The sequence below is a fragment of the Colius striatus genome, chromosome 10, assembly GCF_028858725.1.
Source record: "Colius striatus isolate bColStr4 chromosome 10, bColStr4.1.hap1, whole genome shotgun sequence".
Classification (NCBI taxonomy): domain Eukaryota; kingdom Metazoa; phylum Chordata; class Aves; order Coliiformes; family Coliidae; genus Colius; species Colius striatus.
The window spans coordinates 11,593,358-11,618,938 of NC_084768.1; the positions used below are offsets into that span (position 1 = coordinate 11,593,358).

At 41.7% G+C, this 25,581-nt stretch overlaps 1 non-coding gene across 1 annotated transcript; it reads left to right on the forward strand.

Annotated features, from left to right (window-relative positions):
• The first annotated feature begins 21,364 nt into the window (after positions 1–21,364).
• On the forward strand, positions 21,365–21,446 carry TRNAS-UGA (transfer RNA serine (anticodon UGA)). Its single transcript has one exon. It is a non-coding gene; the product is annotated as a tRNA-Ser (tRNA).
• Positions 21,447–25,581: the final 4,135 nt, after the last annotated feature.

The window sequence follows — 25,581 nt, forward strand, 5'->3', positions numbered from 1 at the left end:
CAAAACCAATATTGGAAGTAATTATTTGGCCCCTACAGTACTTTCTTTTATAGTAACACTATATAATGTCTAGAAAGGCTATGAAATTCTGTGTAGAGGTCTTTATCTTGGTCAAGCTGGTTGAAATATAGGCAGTGGACATTTTCTGGGTTGACACTGGTATAGTAGGAAGCAGCATATGACCTGCTCTTCTGAGCAATGTGCTGCGACTGCAAACTCCATCACCATACACACCCAACAGGTAAAAAGTTTACTTATCAGTCTGCCTCTGTGAGCTCTTTCTTTATGGTTTCTTTATCATCTGAATCAAACCATGTCTTTCATGATTAGAAATGTAACAGTCTTGCAAAATCTGTTTGTACAGGTGAATGTGAATGCTTTTATGATGAAGTCATTTTGGGGTAAGCACTGGAGAAATCAGACATTGCCACACTGTGTCAAGCATGATATGAAAGCACTGAGTTCAGAAGACTTCTCCTAGAACACTGGAGTTCACCAGAGGACTACATTGCCGTGTTTCTCACAGGACTTGGTAAGTTGGAAACTCAAGCTAGTATTTTTGTCTGCAGCTTCTCCAGCTGGGGCCTGTGCCTCTTCCAGCACATGTGCACAGCACCTCACCTGCCAGTGGTCTAACTTTGAGCAGGTCCTTTCACAGCTGCCACAGGAGACAGTGTTGTGTGCCACAGTAGCCCATTTACTACTGTGAGCAGCTGTACCATTTAGCTCTGGAGTAATGGTGTTATGGCTTACCCAAGGAGTGAGAGCTGAGGTAAGTCGTTGACTGGGATACTTGGGTGCCAATACTGTTTTAGTGGTCAGATGCATTCAACAGAGCTAAGCTGACACCGAGAACCAAATTAGCCAACATCGAGGAAAACATGTCCCTCAGAGAAGGATCTGACTTTCATAGAACACAGTCATGCCTTTCACCCCTAATAGAGCTCTGTGGAGGGAGCAGCAGGTTGTGCTTTGTGAGGAAATCCCAGCAGAGCAGTTAAATGCACACCCTGCGAGACATTAGAGTCATACAAATCTATTGTAGTTATAACTAATATTACAGGAGTTTGGTTTCCTTGTTGAATGGAACAGAATTCTCTGTACTTCTGACTTGAAAGCTGCAAGCCGAATCGTGTATGCATCAATTAGGCTGTGAAAATGTACTGCTGGAGCTGCCTGTGGAATATAACTTAATGGTAAATTGCATGCATGCTGTAGAGAGACATAACAGAACATTATTACCATTGCTCATCCCTTGGTATTTGGGCTGCAGAGTCTGAGCTTGTTAATCAGCAGTTCATCCTGCTCTTACTCAGGCACAGGCAACGCCAAGAGTGAATTTCCTCTATATGCTTTTCCCTGGATGCTTTGCCAAAGATCTTTTGTTCAGTATGTCAGTCAGCTGTGCTCTTGCTTTAATTGTGCCAGTAACTCATGTCTGGAGATTATTCATTCTGGTCTGGTGCAACTAGCATTGTGTCAGTCTGAGGCTGATGGAGTCATTGAGGACAGCAAACATGATTCCGGGCCCTTCTTCAGGTGCCCTGCAGCCCTGACCAGCCCTGACCAAGGGCATTTGGAAGGTGCACTGAGACTGTAAACACACTGCTTTCTGCATTGCATACAGACACTGGGGAGTACAACTGCTTGTGTAGTCTGAGTGCTCCTTTTGAGTTGGAGCTCATTGTTTGTGAGGTTTATGCCAAGAGGTTTGTTTTAGAATTTTGCCAAGAAAACAAGTAAAAGTACTGTTAGGAAAATTTATTTTTAGTAATCCCTATGACAAAGCACTAGCTACAGCCATCCTAATGCCAGTCCTAACACCTAGCATTTTTCCTTTCTTTGTGTGTCTGACAGGGTAGGTTATGATTGTAACTTTAACTTTGCAAAACCCTGTTCTGTGTCACAGGCTGATTGTTTTAAAGAAAAGAATAGCTGAAGGAGATGAACCATTCCTGGCCAGGGACAATGTGTATCACTTATTTGATAAAATATATAAAAGTGATTCATACATTGTTGTCTCCAACTTTGAATCCCACTTAGCACTGATCAGAGATGTTGAGTCCATCCTTTCCAGTGACCTGTCAACATTCTTCTTGTGTTGAGAGATGAGCCATTAAAAAGACAACAGATTAACTCTCTTGGTTTACCCCTTTTCTCTGACAGAAAATGAGAGAAAACTCAGTGAAGACATTCACAGAATTTAAGGAAAAGAAAAATCAAACCATAGCACAGTTTGAGTTGGAAGGAACCTTTCAAGGTCAGCTCACTCACCTCCCCTGCAATGAGCAGGGACATCTTCAGCTAGATCAGGCTCCTCAGAGCCCTGTCCAACCTGACCTGGAATGGATCCAGATCTCCAGGTATGTTTTTGTAATACCACTCATCCTTCTCATGTCCTTCCAGCTGCATACAAAGTCCTGCAAATGGAAAGACCGCTCAGGAGAGATTCCCAGTAAAAATACAACCAGACTGAGTTTCTTCCTCTCCTAAAGGACTTTAATGTCCTGTCCCAGTAAAAGCTTAAAGCAAGGTAAAGTTGTTTTCATTAGGTGTTGAAAGTTTGGATGAAAACAGGTTTCTTTGGAGTACTTTTTTCATTTTTTTTTCCCTCACAAAGCTACTTTTGAAATAGTCTTCTGTTGGTATACATGCTGTTCCAACTCTCATCCTTCTTATAAACCGCAATAACTAAGGGGCAAACCTTACAAAGTAACTCATGAGTAAATGGAATTTAATGGGGTCAATTATCCCCACACGCTCCTGTGCAGATTTCATTAATATTAATGGGTCATAGACATGTGTATTGAGCTGAAGAATAGGCTACCACTGTCCTTTCTACACTCTATTGTGTGTGTATGCTGATTTGGAATTATTCAAGAGGACATGTTAATTTTCAAATGTCTCACACATTAGTGGCAGGAAAAAACCCCACATTTGTCCAATATACCTGCAAGGGTGAAAAAAAACAGATGAAACATGACTGAAACAGTGCAGAGTCCGTTTGTGCTTTTTCCATAATTTAGAATCACATTACATGCATGTGTCTCCATAAATATTTAATGAAATGGAAATGAATATGTAGCAGGCTGGGTTCTTCCCTCTAAGGGTTAAGTTCCATTTCTGCAAATTGGTTTGTGCCCTATTTCTGTCTCTGTGCATCTAGACATTTTCTTGGCATCTCCAACTCTTCTGAGGTTTCAAGAGATCTTCAGAGACTTGCTAGTAATTGACCTGTTTGGATTGCACATGACTGGCATTTGCTAAAAGATAATACAGCCCTGCATTTTCTTGTTAAGTGCTGGTCATGTTATTAACTTGTGGCCAAACCAGAATAAAGGCTCAGGAGACATCCTTTTCCCTTAGACAACTTCATTTGGTTCTTACCGTAACCTCCATTATAAATGAAGCACTTTGGTCTCAGCTGAAGAGTCACGTGTTCTTTAACTTGTCAGTTGTGTTCATCCAGTAATGAATACACCCACTTTGCTTCATTTTTGTTTTAAGATGTTACTATAAACTAAGGGTAAACAACCAACTGCACATCAAAGTCAGATGGTTTAACCTTCCGCCACTTCTCTAACCACTAAAGAGTTCCTGCCACTGCTGAGTATTGGAACGCTTGTAAATAATTTCAGAGAAAACGGGATTATCCAATGAAGGAAACATGATGTTTTCCCTTTAGAAGACAAGAATAATTAATAAGCTTAGGCTTATCTCCTATCCCAGAGGAGTCTGAATGAGCCCTATTTGTTTTAGGTTTATCATGTAACAGAAACAAATCTTGCCCCCAGCTACAATAGCCTAATTCTGGAGGAACTTTCAGGTTTAGTCCTGCTGTGACTCAAACTGGTACCGTCTCTGCTGAAATCAGATGTGTTACACAAAGTTCCACATGTTTAGCACCACCTTTAGTAGCCAAGAAAAAACAAAAACTAAATTAGAGCCTAGAAGCAATGAATTACAACCAGTCAGATAAGCATGTGCAATCTGCTTCGTGTAACACAAGAATTAAATACTGCTGATCTTTGCAAGTAGCAATGACAACTCAAACACAGTGCCCTGGGGCCTGCAATAACCTGGAGGCTAATTAACTGCAGAGGGGGCTTTTTATATTACACTTTGTATTAAACAAATTCAGCACAAATCCATAGAGATCAATAAGCATTTTTAGGCAGTCTAGCTAAATTTTACCTCGAAAGTGATCAAGCTACATAGATACGATTCTGTCTTGTGAGAGGTGTGATTGATACACTGTCCTCCAGTAATGCAGGTGCTTAAGATGAAAGTAAAAGCACATAAGAGATGGAGACAGAGCAAATCTTCTGTCAGTACAACTTCCATGATCTTGTATCTTTCTTTGGACATAGTATTAAAAGAAATCTATTTTACCTCTGGATTTTGTAATACTGTCCTAAGTAAGTGAAAAGTCAAAAGAAAGCAGGCATAGCACTCTAGATCTTTATTTCAAGGTTTACCCAAGTATCTCATAACATCAGTGAAGCCTGAAGATGCACACTAGCAGCATGCAAGTAAAATGCTGCAAGGCCCAGGGCTGACCACAGGAGGGATGTCAGCAAGGAATCTCTGAGGGGGAAATGAAGTCCTGCTTTATCCATAAAAGTTCTGATCACAGTCATCAACTGAGTGCACACAGATCAGTATCCAACAAACACAGCAGTCACCCAGAAAGGTCTGTGCCTTGGCTGGCAAGGGTGATGGAACGACAGATAGTAAAGTCTCTGTATTCCCTCCTATCACAATACCACAGAAAAGTGAATATATTTCCATAGGTTTCTTTTTAATCAAGTAACCCACTGGAAACAAGCAAATCACTAGATATTAAACATATCTTTTTAATGCAAAAGAATCCTGTATAGTATAGCTCTTAAAATATTATAGTTGTGGAGTGCTGATTCAGCTGACAGGGCATTCAGCCTTTCAGGAGAGGTTCCTATTCTCTGGAGATGGGAAATGGCTTGGTAACTCTTCCTGTACTGCAGGGCATCTGACTCTCCTTTTCCTTCAGCAAGAATCTGAACTGGATAGCAAAACATTCTTCACTTGAATGAAAATGTCACTTTTCCTCAATACCATTTAAGTAAGTTTGTGTTTATATCTGCTATACAAAACAAAGTTCTTTAAGAAATTGTTAAAAGATCCTTTAAGATCCTGGACTCCTGCTCATCACTGTGAGAATGACCGATATGTTTCCTTGGACAGCCCTGGCCTGGCTGTGACAACACAGCAATCAGAAAACAACACAGCTTTGAGTGAAGGGTGGACGGGAAAAGGCAAATGCAGTGCCAACTTTGCAGCTCCGCAGTAGAGGCTTTCCTGCATGCTAGTGGAGAACAGAAGAGAGTATCTCTAATATCTCCCTATCTTTGAGAACTAAAAAGGTTTGTAAAGTAAGGGATGACAGCTTCAACCAAAAATTGCATACCTAGAAAGAGTAAATAATCTCTGTTCTAGTCACAAAGGAATTCTTCCTCACACATCCAAGATGACCAGAAGTAGAAACAAGGCAGAAACCACATCTCAATCCAACACAGCTGAAAAATAAGACAGATGATTTTTGGAACCAGTGAAATTAGTTTGAATTTATTATAGTGCACTATGCCTGATTTTGGAACACCTCCCGTGCAGTTGTAACACACTGAACACTGCAAAGAGGGAAAGGAAGTGGAATCTGGCTTGAAACTTGTCAGGCCCTTCAGGCTGAAGAAGTTTCCCAGGGCTTCTCTGCATTAAAAAAAAAAAAAGGTAAAAAAATTTACCTCCTTCCAAAACAGATGCCAGGTATCTTGTCAATGTCTGGTGTAGTCAGTGATGTCTTGAGAGATTCGAAACATCTCCATAGGAGCTCCTTAAGCAAATCCTGCGTAATCTGTGCTAAACGGAACAGGATGAGGCAAAAAGAACCACTAATGTTGCCTTTACTTCAGACTTCTCAGATATTCCTGTCTCAAATACAAAAGAAAAAAGAGTACATGCTGGTGGATTTCACACAATTATAATGAACAAAGTAGGCCTGTACCTGCTATAGAATCTTTCACTCAGGCATTGTCACCTTCTTTTGAAAAAGTGAGACTTGTCCACCAATATGAGTCAGTTCTCATTTAGGACCTCCAATGAGTACTAACTGCCAACATCTATGCAGGGGGCAGATTAGTGAAACCTTGTAACTCCTCCAAATCTGACCCCGCCAATAAACAACTTGCCAACCTGCATCAGGATAGCTTTAGCCACCAATTACCACACAAGCTGTTTACCGTCAGCTGTTCCCAAGTGGAGGCAAGCTGGCTTCACTCATGTTATCCTCAAAGGATTTCTTAGATGTTATGGCTAAGGAAAGTTGACATGTTTTGATTTCTATATGGTCAGAATGGAATAGAAAAGTAGCAGAAAAGTAGCAAAGTTTTTATTCATGGGCAAAGATTTGGCCCTAAGATGCAGCTGCCCTTTGCAATCTTTTGTTTAGTTGGTTTTTTAAAGATGTTTCGCAGTTTCTCAGTCTCAGGGTTAAGATAAATCCATTAATCACTGGAATGTTCTAAAAACTCCCATTGCACTGTCTGAACAGTGTGGTCATCGTGAAGTCTCCCCACTGACACTACCAGCAAGGTTTCAGCTGAGTCTGTCAGAAACAACTCACAACAGATAAAGCTCTGATTCTGAAGTATTCCTTTTTAAAGGAAAAGCTGAATCTCCTGAATTAACGATTCTCAGAAAGAAAAATAGTTTCTACTGTAGTCAAGAACCTTCATTAATGAGATCCAGATAGATTTACTTTTTTAAAAAGCACAAGATTTTGGGGTTTTGCCATTTAAATCGTCAACTACTGTATAAATTACATTTGTAAGATCCCTTGGCTCCAACCAAAGGGTATTTAAGAGTCTGTCTGACTGTCTGAGTTATGAAAGGACCAGGTAAGAGGAAGTGGAAAAAGGGACAAGCTATAGAATATCCATTTGTAAGATGACTAATATTGCTACAAACCTGAGTTCCCATTTCTTTGGCTTCTTTCACAGAGATGTAAAGATAGCTGTAGCAAAGGCTCAGGAAGAAAAGCTGAAAGAGAAACAAACCCTGTAAAGGGAGGTCATATTTACAAATGCTCAATATTCCTTCAGCGTTATTGTAAATGACTTATGAGGTGCTTTTCAATATTAAAGTTCTTCATGTGTTCATTGGAGAGATGGTCAAGATTAGTAATGAGCTGGATGTGATAGGAAAAAAATTATTGCTAGCAGTCTCCAAAAATCCAGCAGCTTGGCTTCTGTGGGCAAAAATGAGGTAATGTAGCAAAAAGTCCTGACTGTGAGGAAATATATGCAGTTTTTTAGATCACAGACAAAGAAGATTAATGTTCTATCCCATGCTGCGCTGAAAGGCATCTCTTGCCTGGTTTAAAAATACATTTTTAAGCCATCTAATTTCCTTGGTTTTTTCCTCTGTCTTACATCTTTTTATATAAATGTTTCCCGTTCCAGCAATACGGACTTTTTCCTGTCATATAGCTTGCATTTTCCTCAGCTTTGGCAATGAAATTAGTTAAATTCACTTTTGTTTAAAGCAAATTTGCCATTCAGATTTCCATTCAGCAGCAGATGATATTAACACTGGACTCAAAGCTCGGAGTGAGGACATTGAGGACAGAATCAAATAGATTGCTTTTTTCCCTCTAATTGGTGGAAATATTCCTACTGCTTTTCTGGTCTTCAGAATCTTGGTAAGTTTTGTCCTTGAATCGATCTGAGAAATTGGTTTAAACTGAACTTGTAAGAAAATGGAAGCTATTTCAGGATAATCTTTCATTTTGATACATTTTCTCACTAGTTTGCTGGTTTGGATAAACACGCATCAATCTCTTAATCGCCATCTAAAGCAGTTAATAATGAATTCATAAGCAAGGCAGGCGGATCTATGTGAAGTAAGAACCTTCCTTCATTGGTTGATGTGCCTTCCTCTCAGCCTTTAAGGAATTTTTACAACAATTTTGAGCCAAAAATAATCCAATCCTAAAGCAAAGACCAAAGGGTTTAATGGATCTCTTAGGTTTGCTTTGTATGTGTGTTCTTATCAAGCTAGTTGATTGTCATGTCATCACAAACACCAGTGTCTTTTTCATTTAAACACCAGGAACTCAGAAAAAAATAAATCTGTGCATCCAATTTGACCGTTTTATATTTTTCATCCATCGTTTCAGACTGAAGGTTAGAGAGCCTTACAAAAGCTTGAGGGCCCCAATTTTCTTCCATGATTCACTCGGTTTGGACATCAGAGACCATCAAGTCAAGCGTTTCAAATAGAAAAAAGTACTGGATGATCTGTTACAAATAAGACTTCCCAGTGATACCTTAGAGGGTGATACATTGTAGACTGGGGCAAGTAGGAGGGTGCTTCAGCACAAGGGAAAAATGAGTCACTAAAAATGCGCTCAGTGGAAGGGCATACTCATGTAAAGAGAACCTCCACAACTTTCCACATGAGTTTGAAATGATCTGTAAATGCCCAGAAACTCCAGGCAATCTGCAGCTACTAATTTTCACTATTGCTGCTAAAGGGAGGGGATGAAGAAGGGGGCATACAGTCTTCTCTGGTGGCCTGGAGCACTGTAGGAAACATTTTGATATAGATGTAAGATGTCTTTCATTAATATTTTTTTCAGTTTTAACAGAGCAAGTTATTTTTTCAAAAGAAAAGATTATGTTGGTAACCTCCTGCTAGTGCTTTTGTGTTTCATTTTTAATGTGAACCAGTCGTGCTGTGACACAACCCAAGCTACACCCAGGTTAAGGCTTGCTCTTCTGCTTGTTTCATGCATGTTTTCAGAGCAGTTCTGTCTAATGTCACCATTTTTTATAATCAGAACTGACTTTTTTGGTTACTTAGAGGAGAATTTGATCCCCAAAGCCCCTCACCGGAGTTCTCTGCAATGCCACAGCTGTCGTGTCGTTAACTTCCACGACACTGGTTGCTGGCACAAAAAGCAAGCAATTGCTCCACTCCCTCAGTGTGAGCAGGAGGATCAGAAAGGTCTGCTTGAATATATTACCTTATGGCAAATCCAGAGAATCTGAATCTCTCTCATGTTCACCAGACCTAACTACTTCCCAATAACTGTAGCAACCTCTTTAGCATTTGGAGAAAATTAAACTAAATCCATCTTGCCAACGTCAAATACTCAAAGGACAACTTTTGTTTTAATTACTGTAGACATAGAAAGGGGAGTTCTTTAAGGAAGTCTGTCAAATAAGAGCCATATATAACTCTTGAGGAATTCCTTAGTGATTTTCCTGGTTAAACAGATTTCCTTAAAAATGCATTTGTTTGCTGCATGGGGTCGGGATTATTGTAAAATCAAATAGCTATTTTTCAACAGCCTGCTCTGGCTTGCAGTGCTAGCAGAGCAGGGAGAAACACATCAGTTAGCTAGGTTTGTGTATTGATCTTTAAGAAAAAAATGGACTCATCATTACAGAGCCAATGCTTGTATCTGTTGAGTAAAGGATCAGAATGGAGCATCAAACATTGGAGCTCAAGCTCTTCTCTGGCTGATTTCAGTAAGCATTTTTCCAGATCCAAAGCCTTTCTATTAAGTTCAGTGCTCTTACAACCAGGGCTGGGATATTCATTGAAACCAAAGAACAGCAAAGCTTGTCTGATCTCTTTTTTTTTTTTTGAGACTCTAGTTTCATCTAAATAACCCAGTGGGCCATTGTCTGAATTAGTCTTTCAGAGTATGTACTGGTAGAGAGGACACTGCTAAGCTGTGAGTTATCTGAGAGCTGCTCCAGAGCAAGGGCAGTAGCTGACCGTGCAAGCTGCACATGGGTCCTCATTTTGTGTTATTATGACAGAAAGCATCTTTTTAACTTTTCATTTCTTTTCAGACTTGGATGAATTTATTTCTTTCTTAGCTTTGCAGTCCCATTATTTCTTTCTGAATTTCTGTATTCAAAAGAAAAAGCTTTAGCTGTGGTTGTGATTAGTTTTGTAACAAGTGGCCCAGTACATATTCACAGCAATGACATTACTTTTATTCAGTGACACGATGCTAAACTGCACTGTTGTGAGGATTAGCAAAGGACTTGTGAATAAACATTCACAAGGATGAGTTCAGAGATGCTGGGCAATGTAAAACTGGGGAAAAAGCACCTTAACACAGACCTGTGTGGTTAAATCGTAAAAAGGGGGAACAAAAGAGGAAAGCAGTTAAGTGAATGGTATGTAACAAAACCTAATCTAAAGCACATTTATCCCTCCTTCAACACACACGAGAGTTTTACCAGTTTCTTTTTCAGTTACTGAGTACCCACATTATTTGAAGTTAGAGTTTACTGTGCTGGGCATGAAACCTTAACTCAAACCATAAAAATATGCCTCATAATAAAAACATTAATCTGTGACCTACACCAGCTCTTACACTCCCAACAAATTCATCCCATTGTCTCTCAAGAAAATATTGTTAATGTATGTCAGCCACAGAAATATACCTGATACTCTTACTTCAGATCCTCTGGATTTGCCATAAGGTAATGATATCTCATCTCTACAACTGTGAAAACATTTCCAGAATATGGGAAATCGCTACAGCTCCTTCATCCAAACACTTTCTTAATGAAAACAACTCAGGATTAACAAAAAGATCCACAGAAAAGGGAAACATTAACCTAGAAAAGGCAAATAGGCAAGACAAGTGAATAAATCTGACCTGCATTATCACTTCCCACCTCAACAGAGGAGTCCTACAAGGAGCAGGCCGTGGTGACATAGCTGTGACACACGTGGCAGGGGTGGGCACAGGTCCCCAAGATGTAGAGTAGCTCCTGTGCCACTGGTCAGGGCCACAGTGCAGTCGTTCAGAGGAGGGGGAACACTCAGCTCCTGGCACAGACCCGCATTGTCTCTCTGGTTCTGTGCAGTTAACACACGGAGCGCGGGAGTCAGGGAGATGCCGTGGCACTGTAATGGAAATAAATGACTTTGTAAATGCAACAGAGGGAGGTGGGAGAGAAGGAGCATACTCAGCCCCAGCCCCGGGGCAGTGTAAATCTGTCCCTGCCAAGAGGGCTGCGGATCGCCCGCCGCCTCCCGGGAGTCAGGGAGAGTTCAGGTGTGAGCTCACAGTGTCATCAGGCTCGACCTTCAGATGCGGCACCGCCAGGACGTTTGTTTTCCCATAGCAGTGATTGCTTCAGTCAATTATTATTGCCCATCCTAGAGTGCAAACAACACATAGGGACTTGATTTACAGTGCAAAATATACATCTGGAATTTACTTCCCTATTTTGCGTGTCTGTGTGTTTTTGGACTGTCGTAACATCTTCAGCTTAAAGAGATGACAGCAAATTGCTTCATAGGTAAATATATCTATGTATAGGGAAGGATAAACATCAGTCATTCATGTCATCCCAAGATGAACGTTCAGGATAGCTTTAGATGTGTTGTGTTGCACACAACAATATACTTAAAGTTTTTTGGTTTAAAAGATGAGGGGAGAGGGGATGGGGGGGGGTGGTTTTTTGCTCCTCTGTGAAGAAAAAAAGTCATTAGTCAATGAGTTGATTTGGCACCGTAACTATTAAACCCAGCTTAACACAGATTTCAGATTGTACATTCAGTTCTTTAAGCAATGTTTAGGCATTACCAATATACTGAAAGATAGATGAGCTAGCCTCATGGTAATACAGCTTTTAACCTTTCCTCTCCTCTACCATGACGGGGAAGAATTACAGTAAATGATGGTTACCTTGTCTGCAGTATGGACAATTGATTTGACCTCACCGCATCTGATGCTCTAATGGACTTCGTGGCTGAATCCCTGGAGATATAAAATATGTCCAAGTGAATTGGGGCGGGTTAAAGAACGGACTCGCTTTTCATGGCTGGCTCAAGCTGTAATAGATCTCCGGGTTGTTCTGAGAAGAAGATTAAAAATGATCAATATCCAAATCATTAAAAAAAAAAAGAGCAGTGGCTTCTGTAAATCTACCTTTGCTGGGTTTTTTTCTGTCTCTGTTGATGACATGAGTTTCTGTAACAAATGTTTGCCTCTGTTTACTCTCTTGTAACATGTTCCCTTTTATATTAAGGATCAGACACTCGGCTGGCATGAATCAGCATTGCTTTCCTGAAGTCATGCTTGTTTATACCGTGAGGAATCTGGCCTTAAGTTTATTTAATATAGATAAAATAACAATACTATAGTATTTCCTGGAGCAGAAAATAAAATCAAGGACAAATTTCAGAGAATGATGGCAACTGTGATAACTGAACGTCCTTAGAGCTCTGCTAGCCACAGTGCCTGGGACAAAAATAAAGGCCTAATTTAGTGAGGGGAAAACAAAAAAGATTTCCATGGCTGCTCTGAGCCCTTCATTTGGCAAAGTGTAACTCAACATCTTCTTTATCCTTGCCTACCCTCTCACGAATATGTCTCTGTTCTTTTCCCACCAGCCCTGTGTACGTGAGACTGGAATATCCCACAACCCAGAGACCTTCCTCTCTAAACACACCAGTAATAGGCCAGGAACTTTAACAGGATCACATAAGTATATTTACTTCACTGTCTGTAAAGGCCAAGCCTCCAGAAGACAGCTGCACACCTGCTCCATGGGTGGCACATATCTTAGGTGATTGTTCAGTTCACTTGAAATCCAGGAGAACTCAAGTCTTTAACCTGCAAAGCCTGATGTTGTTTGGATTTTACCAGCCTAATCCCAATCTGTTAGATTGAGCAAATATGAGGAATCTTCTATTATAAAGCAATAGGTTCTCAAGAGTCAGAGCATTCCAATAAAGTTATAGCTTGTATTTACATAAATGGCATGTAAACAAATTAATGGAGGTGTCCAGCACAGTGAAAAAGGTCCATTTTTTATCTGGTTGGTTGTTGAACAATATTTACCTTTTGTCTAAAAAATATGGATGTGTAACAACAGCTTCTGAAAGGAATGTTTGTTTATCCTAAGGTCCTGTTCCTATATGTAGAAAAGTAAAGGCATTTGAGCAACTCTTTGCTCCAGCCCCTGTGGCATCCATGGGTAGGAGCAGGAACAACTGCTGACCCTCCGATCCAGCTATTCTTGTATCTGGAAACATTGTCAGGTGCTGCAAGCATCAAGCCATCTGAAAGGCCAAAGTTGAGCACTACATTATTAGAGTAGATGACACCTTATTCTTATTCTTCAACAATTCTAACAACTTCGAGTCCCTCACAGCCCCTTTATGAACACAGATGTCATTTTGATGGGGGGACAGCCAAAATGACAAGAAGGTGACCTATCAGTGAACTCAGGAGCAGGTGAGGCCTGTCAGCTTCTAATTTGAAACTGGTGTCAGTCCTGAGGAATGGCTGGTATAATCACATTTGTAACTGATACCCTATAAACTCTGCAAACATTCGCAGTGCGCCTGTTATGAGTAATATGAAATTAACAATTTGTGTTTATGACATGAGACACCAACTGAATCAAATGGGTTTCGGTAACTGGATCAGCTCTGTCTTCCACAACAGAACATCAAGCTGCCTCAGTCAAAGCCAAATGACTGTGTGCTTATGTTACAATAGGCATTGTATTTATTTTGAAGACAAATTGGTAACTAGGTGTAAAGCGAGGACCTAAGAACTAACTTCGGGTAGAAATTATCCCTTTGAATGTTTCCCTTGCTCTGGCCCTGCCCTTAAGACATTTGTGATTTTGAAGCTGGGGTTAGGGACCTGACAAATCACACGTGAACTGCACCTCAGATTTTCTGAATAACTGAAGGGAAGGCTCTGTGTAAATCTTCCTTCTCAGACACATAAATTACCAGCTGCATGAATAGTGCCATTAAGACATGCAGACAAGTGCAAGGGGTGGGGACAGGGCAGGATGCCCAAAAAAGGTGGAGTCACAGAGAAAACAAGACATTTGCTTACTAATTTAGCCTTAATCTGCCTTCACTGTAGCTGAGCAAGAAGGAACACCAGGGGTTAGCCTGTCAGTCTCCCTTCCTTACTTTTTTCTCTAGCATTGGGGCACTTTTTTTCCTTTGCAAACTAGCCCCTTCCTTGTCTCTGTGTTGCTTCACCTGTATCTTTTTATTAGGAAAAGTAAAAATTGCAGCATGTGAAGCTAAGGTATGAATTAAAATCAAGTTCAAGCACAAGCTTAGGCTAAACTGTGTTTCTGAAGACAGCAACAATCTCACAATCTCTTCCACACATATTTCAGCCCAAAATGGCAGAAATCCTGATCAGTCAGTTCCTTTCCTGATCAAAGTGCTGCCAAGCTTGGTGCATACGTTAGAAGGAAGTTCCTTTCCACAGACCTGCAGCGTTAAAGAAGGACCAGAAAAATTGATTCATTGCAATTGTTACAGTGGAGTTTAGTAAGAGGCAGTAGATAAACTCAAGTCCACAAAGCAATGAGATCGTGGAGCTTCTTGATCAGGTTGGTTAGGATGTTTTCACATACACAATCCAGCTACCAGCCTGTTGTCCTGAGGTAGGAAAATACCACTTATTGCCATTTTCCAAGAGAGAGCCATCTCCCACAGAGCTTCAGTAATGTAATCAAGGCCAGGTACAGCATTACAGCTGGGACGCAAGCAAGGACATCCCTTTCACTCTGGACCAGCACTAGCACACCACATTTCTCATGCTTCTAGCTCAGCTTTCCAGCCATGAACAACCCTTAACAAACACAAGACATGCACAATGGCAAACAGACATTTGGAGGGAATTTCAGTCCTAATTCCACCAGCAAAACCAGTTTGCAAAACTCACGTTAACTTTGAGTGCATCAGCAAAACACAGGAGCACTTTGTATTCCTGCTACCAAATCTCAAGAGCTCATCCTGCACAGCTTTAAAACTCCCTAGAAATAGCCCTTCATACCTCTGAAAAAAATCCAATGTCCAGCAGCTCTAATCCTAGTAATCTTCCTCCACCATCCAAAACCTCATCTCTGAGCATCAGCTGTGAAGCCTGAGACAAGGGGTTACAATCTGTGCACACCACCATCAATACAGTCACCTCTAGATGTGTAACACAACAGCTCACTTTAAATCTGATGGTACAGCACAACTGTTTGGTATTTGGATAGGGCACAGAAAACCTTGAGAAAAAATGACATGCATTCAGAGCTTTTCTAGAACCCAGTGAAATATGGTTTAGTTTTCCTCCTACTTACATGGTTATAATTCAACATATGGTTTAAATAGAGAGAAACAAAGCCCAGCACAGCAGCATACAGCCCCAGAGCTTCACATCAGAACCTTATGGGCAAAAGAAGGCCTTGAGCTGGGCTGCTGGAGGCAGGACTGGCTGACCTGTAGGATCCTTCTGAAGTTCTTTCCTAGCTTTGTCAACAGCTAAATCAGTTACACTTTTGATTATTGACTGTAAATGTGCATTATGTTTTGATTTCATAGTAAATCAAGTTTCTGTGTGTATACATCCTCTACAGTGACCATTAGAGTAACACAAAGCTCTGGCAGCAGCTTAGAAAATAGTGGGTTTATCACTAGAAACTGATCTTAGCATGTAAAGACACTCTACAGACTCATAGACTCACCTGGTCCCTCCAGCAGTTTAGGATGAGGATGTCTTCTTTTCATTTTAAACCCAGGCAGAGTTTCTGTAGAGTGTCTTCTGAAGGTGTCCCACAGTGACCAGAAGGCTAAGTGGGGAAAACTAAAAAAGGAGTTAGGATCTCTTTGAAAAGGTAGAAAGTAGAAGAATGAGACAAAACCTTTGCTAAGCTGTTCAGAACAGACCCCTAAGCCTATTCCCCATATGCAGAAAGGAGTAACAGAGCACATCTGTTTTCATGACATAGCTGCTGGTATTTTGAGCACTCAGATCCTGCACTTCCCCTTGACCTTGCTTCACCACTTTCTGTTAATACAATTACTTTTAGGGCATCCTCAGTTCCCACCAGCTTTAGTTCTGAAGTGAAACAAAATCAGTCCTTTCAGGGCAATCGTGGAATGCACTGTGATGCATTTAAAAGCCAGAGAGATGTAAAGGGAGAAAATGAGACTATAAATATCCATCACACTATTTTATTTATATTCCTCTCCATTATATTGGGGCAGGTAGAAACAAGAAAGGCTGCATCACAAAAACAGAGTCAAAGTGTTTGGGTTTGCCTCCACATCAGGCTGAAAGGAGAGCAATATCGCCCCTAGCTCAGTGCATGGGAGAGGGTGCTGCACACGCCTTTCCACTGACCAGCTTGAACCAAGGGTTTAGGCATGAGAAGTCCCTATATCACCCTCCTGCTGGAACTGATGGCTTACAGGTGCTCTCCCTGAGCTTACTGAATCTTTAAGCTGCTCTACAAAATGGATTGGCACTAGCAGGATAGACTGAGACCACGAACCAATGATTAGAAAATGACTCTGCAAAGCAGGTTCAGAGCTTTGCCCTGTCTGATTCCCTCCCAGGCTCGGTGACTGTTATTTCACAACTCACTGCGCTTTGCTGACTACAGGGCTCCCACACACAAGTGCCCTAAGCACTGAAGTATTCATTTTTTTTTTTCTATATACAGAAACTCCATTCTGTTTGGGAAATTTTCCCCTCAAAAGCCATCCACTGACAAGGTAAGTTTAAGGTTTTCGTGGCTCAGGTTTTTTTTCTTTACAAAAAACACCCGCAAGCCCCTAAAAACCCCTCATTTCAGTTAAAAACTGTAATGAACTTGAGCTGAAATGGCAGCTTTCTCCTGCCCTCGGCCATGTGGCAATGTGTGTGCAGCCCCAGGGAAAGCTCCCACATTGAGGCAGTGACCCAGGGAAAATCCTGGAAGCAGGAAGACAGCACTAAAGACATGCATTAAGTAGTGTTTACATGTAACTGCTGAGGTGAATTACAAAACTCCTCTTGCAGAAGTATCTGCAAGGCATGGCTTAGGAAAGCCATGTGGAAATGGTACCTCAGACACAAGATGCTACGCCAGTGACAAAACTTAGTGTCTGGATCTTACCCCCTTGAGCCTGTCGTGTCTTCTCGAGTGCCCAGGAGGCAGTGCTGCAGAGGCGGGGTACTGCCCGTAGCCTCTCCAGTTTCCTCTCCCTGGTACCCGGCTGCAGGATGCCAACATGGGCTGATGTGAAGGAGACCGTGTGGCAGCAGAGCAGGAGGCATCCCACTGTAATTAATGAGTGGTGAAATAAGTGGTTATTTATGTTGCACACCTAACAAAAAGGAATTAGTCATATCTCTGATCCCTGGGCAGCTATTTATGCTGCTTATCTGATGTTTAAAAGGAAACTGCACTGGCTATTTTCTAGCCCAAAGAGGGCTGGGTGGGTGAAACAAGAACTGACGTCTGCCTTTGACTAAGTGTTAGGAAACCGGTTTTCAAGTTTGGAAGTGTCTGGATGTATTTTTCCATATTTTTTAATTGAGTTTTCCTAATTTCAGGCAGGGAGTGAGATGCCAGAACTACCTAGAAACACCCTACCTAACCACACACCTTCCTCGTGGGCATTGCAGCACAACAGGTATTTTTCCAAACCACCCCTGAACTTTGGACCTTCAAGTAATATACAGACTTCTTCCAGTCAGAGATGAAACCACATCCCATCACAACTTCTGAAAGCACGAGTGTGGTGGGGAGCTTGGATGAACAGAGCTCCTGTGCACAGCCCAGCTGCTTTGCAAATGGGGCTGGAGAGACTGCAGAGACTGCTGCTGTCTCAGTTGCCTTCTGGAGCTGTGGATGCAATCACTGCTCAGACTTTGCTTCTGCTGTTAACATTTGTGGGTCTAAGCACATTGCCGGGCACCCATTAGCTTTGTAATTACCCAAAGCCAACCTTCACCTCCTCTGCCCAGGCCACAGGCAACTGGGAGACCCTACATTTCCAATTACAAGCACTCTCTTGTTCTGACAGTGTTTTTTTGTCAGAAACTACAGCTGCCTGTCCCCAGTGATAAGATGGTTTTTATCATGAGATGTAACAGTTGTGTTATACGTAACTGCTCTGTACGGTGCAATTTACAGAGTTGCTGTGGTGCCCTTTACAACAGGACTTGGGTCACTTCAAAATTGTCATGATTCTAAAGGAGCAGAAAAGGAAATAGTCCCATAGTTGAAAATTCCTGTTAAGTAACTATTATTGCAGTGTGTACAAGATTACATGTCAAACCACTGTTCCTGTTAGCTGGTGGGAATGGATTGACAGCAGCAGTTTAACAACTGAGATGCAGTTTGGTATTTCACTTGTTTTCAACAGATCACCTCTGGATCCTAGGAGACTGTCACTTTGAAGTTGTAAGGCCTAGAAATGCATAATCCCTCCCACTTTCAGCATCTTTGTACAAGTAAGAAAAGAGATTAAAAAATGATGCTTTCATTTTGTCTTGCTACATAGTCTCAGAGCATCATGGCCTCTTAATAACATAATCAACATGATTGCGAGACACACAATGAAAACGTGTGGGGTTTGTGGTGGGTTTTTGCAAGCTAAGGCTCAATTCTGTTTATCTAATTATGCAGTTAAGCAAGATACTTGGTCGAAAGCAAATGGAGTTTTTTATCGGACGGAGAGATGACATGGAGACAACAGACAGCAGTGGGCTTTTCCTCTAAAAATCCACTTCTAAGCTGCCTTCCCTCATCCTCCATGAACGCTCTGCGCCCGGCCCCGCGGGTCGCAGCACGGGAACGGCCCGGGAACGCCGCAGCACGGCTCCGCCGCCGCCGCTCGCCGCTAGGTGTCGGTGCAGGCGGCGGGATGCGGCCGCGGGGCCGCCCACCCGCGCTCAGCACAAACGCGCCTGCTGCTGAACCAGACCCGGGCTTGCGTCAAAGAAACTAACACACACACACATCCCTTCTCGCCAATTTCGGAGGCTTGAACAGCGCTAGCAGCCCGTTCCTCCGGATCCTTTGGTCTGCTGGTAAAAGAAAATCATTCCCTCAGAATTTATTGTCATCTTCACTTGAAAATATAACTTAAAATATAACCTGCTCTCACAGAGTCATCTTGAAAAATCCCAAAACGTTGTGACTTTGGCCACCCGTGTGTACGGCTACTTACCAACAAGTCTTTGTACCGCTCTGCTGGGAAGCGTGAGCCTGTGGAACCGCTGCATCGGGCTGCAATGGCAGCTCCAGCCACATCTGGCATTTCCACTTTTACTTTACCTCTGTTCTTTATTTTAATCCAGAAAAACTATTTCTTCAGTGTTTTTGCAGCTTGTTCCAGCATAAAGACCACCACTGTAAAAGAGCATACGCAAAAGTTACTGGGATGTTTAGGACTGGACTCCTCTAATGAGATTGATGAGTTTGTCAGTTTGTTGCTGCTCCAGCTGTTTCATCAGGGAAGTCATGTTAACTACGCTGGTGACATTGCATTGCTGCTTCTTGTTTCCTGTCTGCTCAGATTACTAACCTAAGTAGCTGTGTAATACTTGTGTGCCAAAGTCACAAAACCCAGCTTACACATCTGTCAGAGGTGCTGAGGTAGCCAAGCTCAGCGGGACTTGTGGTTCTGCAGCAGCCTGCTCTGGTGGGACTCCCTCATCTGAGAACAGAAGTGTGCTTCTTGCTCTGTCTCCCACATCCCACACATTCTTAGTGTTCTAGACTAGTTCTCAGTATACTCAGAATAAACTATAATAGCTTCATTTTGGAGCTAATAGGGTCAGAATGACTTGAGGGTACGTGCATGGAGCTCATGGCCTTTGGCTCTGACACCACAAAAAGCAGTGTCAGTGCTGTGTCAAGATGCACTGGAAATGAAAGCAGTTTAGGATCTCTGGTAACTCTGGACTGACAATATCAGGGCAGTGGACAGCATTTAAAAATGAGAGCAGATAAGGTGGACAGATGCAAAGGAAAGGAAACTAAAAGAGGACGAGAAGAGGAAACATTTCTGAGCACATTCATATATGTGCACAAGTACATGCATGGGCCTGTTTCCCCAGCACATGACCGTGGTAGCTGCTGCTGCAGTGCACATAAGAAAAGGAAAGCAGATGGTGAACGAAAAATAGAAAGTGGTCTGGAATAAGGAAGCCTATTATTTTTCATTTGTCTTTGAAGACTGATGGACTTGCATGGTCTCCACACGGAAAAGCTGATTGTTTTGAAAATGAATGAGAAGAGTAACTCCTGGGTAGAGCTATTTCAAAGCAGCAAAATAGTTGGCTCTTTAAAATATTTTTGAACACTAACACTGAAAAACCTCTTCATGGTAGCAGCATGACCAAGACAGCATTAATGAAGTCAGTCCTTGCTGCTAAAACACTGCCGTGCTTTTGAAGTAAAAATCTCAAACTGTTTTTGTTTGTCCCTTTTTCACTTTCTTTTAATCGAATGGGATTTTGTTCCTGCCTGTCATTTTGAAGTAGACCAGAAAAGAGGGAAAGGCCCCTATGCAAAATGAATTTACCAACCAAACGCTATGTCTGAGAAACCAGAGTGGTGGTTCCTCCGTGCTGGGGAGCAACAGCACAGCACAGGGGGCTGTGTTGCCCAGCTCATGGGCTCAGTATTGTCCAGCTCACATTTGGGCTTTGGCAACATTTTTTTTACATTTTCTGAAATTTTAGAGATTTGAAGGTCTGTCCACAAGTGTCACAAGCAGCTCTGGGTGGTGGCAGCTTTTATCCATCCCTTACTTCATTTAGGTGCCTAAGGAAAAGCTAACAACTAGGATAAATCTCACACCAGTGCTCAGTTATCAAGTTCTGGTCTACCTCTCCAGTTCTGTTCAGGTTTTCCCTTAGAAAAACTGAAATTAAATCCTGAACTTTGAGTACTGTCAAACACACACAAAGATTCAGTTTTAACTTAATTAAAGTCATTTGGTTCTGCCTGAGTTGCCAGGATTACTTATTTTATGTCAAGAGGAAGTCTGGGCTCTTGGGGTGGGTTTTTTTTTCCGTTGATGATGGTTTCTTTGGCTAAAAGGTTGCATCCAGCCAAGAGTGCTAAGGTCATCTTGCTTGCTCCCAAGGGCAAACCCTAGAGAAACAGGCCACTCGCTCAGAAATGTGTTAGCTCTACATCCAGCACATTGTATCCTTATCAGGAGACATCAGATTTGGAAGAACTTGATTTCAGTGTATGAAGGAGTTCCACAGACTACTTGGTCTTGACCTTCAAATGCCTTAGATAGATGCAAGCCTTGAAAATGACCCTCTCTGGAATTGCTTTGGGAATTTTTTGTGGAAGAATAAAAAAAACACCCAGGGAGTGTATTTTTTACTGTGCTGCTGAGTGAATAAATTGCAGTGCTGCAAATCAGCTGACACTTAACCATGAATAGATTTTCTCCACCTAGGAAAAGAGAATTGCTAAGGCAAATAGTTTGTGGAGAGACATTACATAAGTGTCCATAAATGGGAGCTGTGATGGCCGAGAGGTTAAGGCGTTGGACTTGAAATCCAATGGGGTTTTCCTGCGCAGGTTCGAATCCTGCTCACAGCGGCAAGTTTTACCCATCACCAGGATGGGGGCCTGAGGCAGCTCCATCCCACCCTGCAGAGGCCTCCTGCCTTGTAAGTTTGTGAAAGCCCCTAGCTCCATGTGAGCCCATTTTGCAACCTGATGTAGGTGGACCTGCTCACACTAAAAGTGCCAGAGGAAAACAGCAGTACTCAGCATTGCATACACTTACTTATGGCCAATGAGCACTTCCAAGGATCTGGGTCTGATCTCACAATTCTGCACGTGCATCTCTGCAAATCTCAGTGCCATATCTGTGCCAATAAATGTGTAGGCATCTGAGGCTTGGATTCAGATCTGAAATGAATATTTACTTCTGTCAGTTATGAGTAGACAAATGCTTTATGACCATTACCCTAACAAAACCAAGACCTGTAAGTATCACTACACTCCTCTAACTCCCAGGGACTTCAAAACAGGCACCTAAATTGAAGTTAATTATGTCAATACTTGTCCCTGTTGTATTAGGTCAGAGATGGAATTTTGTTCCAGCTAAGATTAGTGCTAGTATGACCTGAAACTTTATGACATGAAACTGTGTGACACAGAGGAAATGAATGTAGCAAGAAAGTCAAAGTGTTCGTGAAAAGTACATTCACATACCTGCTCTGTCTTCCTGGCCTTTTCTTTCTTGCTCTGCTTTACTTGTTGTGCTGCTTCATATGATCTGTTTTGGTCACTCTCAACAGCGAAACCTCATTACAGTAGTTCTTCTTGGAATTGATGCCAGCTAATTCTATTTGAGGCAGAAATAGAACTTTTTTAAGGACTAATTCTTGCAGCTTTTCTGATTCAAGCTCCAGACACTAGTATAAGAGAAATGCTTAACAATACTTAGTAAATTGTCTTAGTATAAGAAACATAAATATGAGGCTAACACAGCAACCTTATGGAAAGCCTCCAGCAATGTCATGATCATTAATATTTACAGAGCTAACTAATCCAGAGAGTATTCATCATTCAGTTGGGCACAGAAGCAGGTCACTCAGATCCTGTGGCCAGTTCACTCAGGGTTTAATGTGAAGATGGAATGCTTGCCACAACACTCCTGTCATCACTTTAGCAACAATATCTTGGACAAACTTTTTGTGAGATGATAGCCTCACACCACAAAAGAAGCTTTAATCTGTTGGTCAAGAAAATCTTTTAGTCTTTCTGAGGCTCTATGCAATGTTTTGGCTGTGAAAAGCTCACCATGGGTTAGAGCCACTGTGAGGTCCAACCAACATGGATGCATCAGCCAGCATCAAACCCCTTGGAGGCGGCCAGGTTACACTTCTGGGTGTGATGCCACTTTTTGTGCACCACACGTGTGTCCATCTGAAGTCACCCAAATGGTTCAGAATTGCTGTCACAACTTTATTTTGAGATCCAGTCTGGATCTAACTCCTCTTGGATCTAAACCTGCATTTCCTAGCAGAGCATGTCCCCCTCTAACACTTCTGCCATCATGCAAGTCTCGCAAATTTCTATTTGCCCAGAACAAATAAATACAATCTTATTAGTATTAAAAGAAACTACTCACACATAGAAAAAAAACAAGAGAAAAAAATCCCTACCAAAAAAATTGTAAAAAAGAAAACTAGAGTCCTATTTCACCTTCATTGAAAAAAGATGGTCTATGACTGGATTTGTGAATGTTCTTGATCATTTTACAAGGTTGCAGGGGGGCAATAATTCAAGTCACAGGGTCCATCAGGGATTTAATGTTTAACAATAAAATGACATTTGCTAGTCACATCTACTGTAAGTTTTGGCAGCTGTATTTCCCCCAGTTATCTAAGTGAAGTGAACAGTTACCATATTAACAACAAAACGTGTCTCCAGGTATTTTTAATGTCTTTCCTCCCACCTTGTTCTTCTATCAGACAATCAGCTTAGGTCAGACTCAACTCAGTGGCTCGGCACAGCAGTCTGCATTTAGAGGCAGAAAATCTGAATCTTCGCACCACTGACCTTATTGTTTTACAGGCTATTGACTGCAAGTCATCAGGTTTCAGCAGTTCAAAGGGATCATCCTCTGGAAAAGACAAGCAGAAAGAAGGAATGAACCCATACGCAGGATGAGGGCACTATTGCCACTGAGCTGACAAGCAGCATTAGACTGATTTCATGTAATGTGGATAAATAGTGATGAGAAGAGGGTCTGTAATCTCTCCTGTGCAGCATGAGAATGCAGCTAGCAGTAGTCTGCAGCCATGTGCACACGTGGCATGCAGAAGAGGGAGTGCTGGTGAGAGCTGGATCACCCAGGTGTCCTCCCCAGGGGCTACAAATGGAGCATAAGCTTCTTGTTTCTCCCCACAGCCCCGTGTCCACCATATGCTTTGGTCTAGGCAGAGTAAGAGGCACCATCTAAACCAGAGCCAGGGTGGAATGGGTAACAGGGGTGATAATGAGCCCACCAGCACTGTTTGAGACTGTTGAAGGGCAGTGGGCCTGGGAAGGGCAATCCCATAGCTACAGTCTAAATGTCCCTAAGTACCCACCACTTTACTCTGGTGAGGGACAGAGGGAGCTGTTCTAAACATTTCAAACACAGATGAAAAAAATAACATGTTTGGCTGGAAAAGGGATTTTGCAAAATTTCATTGTGGGGATTTATTTAATTACAAGGTTTCCAAAGTCACATAACAAGCAAATAGATGCAGATAGTTTTTATGCATCTCACCAGCACTACAAACAAGACCCACTTTTCCAACACTGACCCATAGCATTGAAAACACGTTTCTCTCCCTGAGACAGGTAATAAAGATTGCCAAAAGAGGGATTTTTTTTAAAAAAGATCCTTCAAGGTGGAATGTTTGAGACAACTTTGAGATCTTTGTCTACGTTTTGACTTTCTAATTGTACTTTCATAAATATATTTAATGCAATCCATGCAAGACACATGAGACCACTTGTTTCACAGACATACTCACTGCCATGAACTCTCCCTCTGCGTTGCTCAGTATAAAAGCCAGTATAAGTAAATGTATCTATATAGACTATTTAGGTCTGCTGAGAAGCAGAATATGTTAGATAAGCTATAGTTCTGTGGCAAGAACTCTGGTATATAAACAAGGCCACAACCAGGTACCTAACACCCTTGTGCAGTAACTCAGAAATGTGGCAAACTTTGTACTCTCGAGACCATGATTTGCAGGACACCACAGTCTTTCCCTGTTCCTCTCCACAACATCATATGGTATCCACTGAGATTCTTCTTGCTCAGTAGGCTTGTCCTAATCAGCTCTCCCTCCTGGTCTTTGTAATAAAGTATGGTAGCAAAATCTAGCCTTTCTCTTTTTTCTATGTTTAAATTGCAGGCTTTTTTTTGCTTTTTGTTTCTCTTATTGTATTGTGCTTATCAAAACCATTGCACCAAAAGTCTGAAGTACTACAGCCTGGAGAAGATTTAAAGTAACAACCAGAAAGGCAAATGAGCAAAAATTCTAGTTTTATATCCTGCTGTACATGAACCTGACACTCACCTCAGCCTGGAAATTTTTTCAAAGAGAAATAGCATAATTCCAGCCAAAACTGGGAAACTGGCAGTGACAACTAGCTGAGAGAGTGTGACCACAGCATCCACTGCCTCATTCAGAGCTGTAGCCTTCTCTCTTTCAGACAGAAAAGCCCCGTTAGGAGATATTTAGCAAATTGCTCTCTCCACCTCACCACCTCTGCTCTCCACATGAGCCACAGCTCAAAGCAGTTGCATTCAGTTCTACCAGATTTTCTTTACAGAATATGTCATTCACTGGCTTGGCTTCTTTATAGCATTGCCATACTTGGAGAATGAAATGAAACTGGACATTCTATCTTTCCTTCTAACAGAGATGGTATTTCCCTGGAAAATGGTTTCCTTGTCATAAAAGAGTCAATGAAGCTAAATTTCTAAAGTTACATATAACTTACCAAGGTTTAGACTAACAGCAGAAATCGTTAGGAAACGTGTACCTTTGTGGTTTTATTAACAATTGCTTTTCTTCTGCCGTTCTTAGTGTTTTGAGATATTACACACAGTAAGAACATCAGCATAACATGGCACCAATTCAGGGTGCACCATTTGCTATTAGACTCATCAGGCCCTTAGGACACAAGTTAGGCTGCAAATTTCAAGTATATTTTTTTA